Source organism: Silene latifolia, chromosome 10 (genome assembly GCF_048544455.1).
Source record: "Silene latifolia isolate original U9 population chromosome 10, ASM4854445v1, whole genome shotgun sequence".
Classification (NCBI taxonomy): Eukaryota; Viridiplantae; Streptophyta; class Magnoliopsida; order Caryophyllales; family Caryophyllaceae; genus Silene; species Silene latifolia.
In genome coordinates this window covers 48,452,182-48,453,595 of record NC_133535.1, presented here as the reverse complement: position 1 = coordinate 48,453,595, position 1,414 = coordinate 48,452,182, and the positions used below count along the sequence as shown (strand labels likewise).

At 41.0% G+C, this 1,414-nt stretch overlaps 1 non-coding gene across 1 annotated transcript; it reads left to right on the top strand.

The window, feature by feature from the left end:
- Positions 1-856: 856 nt before the first annotated feature.
- Positions 857-963, top strand: LOC141610252 (small nucleolar RNA R71). Its single transcript, XR_012528154.1, has one exon. It is a non-coding gene; the product is annotated as a small nucleolar RNA R71 (small nucleolar RNA).
- The last annotated feature ends 451 nt before the right edge of the window (positions 964-1,414 follow it).

Here is a 1,414-nt window from a genome sequence, read left to right as displayed (position 1 = left end):
CACTAAACGTTTCATGTCTAGGGGATTACTTTGAGGTGGTAATTGCCCCTTTTGTCTTTGTGAGCTTGAAGATGCTAGTTGAGTCAATTGTGTTTCCAACATCTTGGTGTGAGCTAGAATGTTGTTGATGGTGGTTTCCTTTGCTTGGCTATCTTTTTGCATTTGAGTGAAAAATTCTTGTTGATTCTTTTGCATTTGGAGGACCGCTTTTTGGACATCAAAACCTTGGTCATTTTGGTGATTGTATGGATTTTGATTTTGGTAACCTTGGTTTTGATTGTAAAAGGGTCTTTGATTTTGGTTTCTCCTGGGTGGTGGAGTGTATGTTGTTTGAGGGTTTTGAACATTTTGGCTTTTGTATGAGAGATTTGGATGGAATTTGGTGTTTTCATTGTAAAAGTTGGAATAAGGGGTACCACTCTTGTATGCTTGGAAAGCATTCAATTGTTCATTTGTTCCCCTACATTCACCTTGGTCATGTCCCAAAGTTCCACAATTCTCACATATCCCACTTGGGATTGATGAGGATGTCGTCATGGCATTAACATGATGCTTTGATGATTTTGAGTTTTCCTCAAGTCTAGCCATAGCTTGTTCAAACTTCAAGTTGATTGTGTCAATGTGAGCACTAAGTTGAGCACCCAATTGAGTAACGGAGTCCACTCCATGCTTTCCTCCTCTAGTAGCCTTGCGAGGTCTACTATATTGTGAGTTATGGACCGCCATTTCCTCAATCTTGTTCCATGTTTGATTGTCATCAACTTCGGTGAACATTCCATTTGATCCCATATTGAGAATGTTCCTAGAATATTCATATAAACCATTCCAAAATTGTTGTACCAAAAACCATTCACTAAGTCCATGGTGAGGACATGAGCGATAAATTCCCTTGAACCGCTCCCAAGCTTCATACAAAGACTCTTCATCCTTTTGCTTAAAACCCGTAATTTGAGCTCTTAGCATGTTAGTCTTTTCCGGTGGGTAGAATTTTTTGTAGAAAGCTAGAGCCAACTTCTTCCAAGAATCTATTCCAAGGGTGGCCTTATCAAGGCCCTTCAACCATTGCTTCGCGGTGCCGATTAAGGAAAAAGGAAATAAGACCCATCTAATTTGGTCTTGAGTCACGCCCGTTTGAGAGATAGCATCACAATAGTCGCAAAAGGTTTCCATATGAGAATGAGGGTCCTCACTAGGCATCCCCCCAAATTGGCTCCTCTCAACTAATTGGATGAAGGCGGACTTGGCAATAAAATTTCCGGTTAGATGTTGCGGTGTAGGAGTACCATTTGGTAGATTCTCCTCGGTGGGTATGAGTGTGACGAGAATTTTGGCATTGTAGGTGGATTTTGTGGGGTATTGTGTAATGGGTTCTCTTCTCCTTCTATTGCGAAAGGATTGACAAACTCACTAGTGG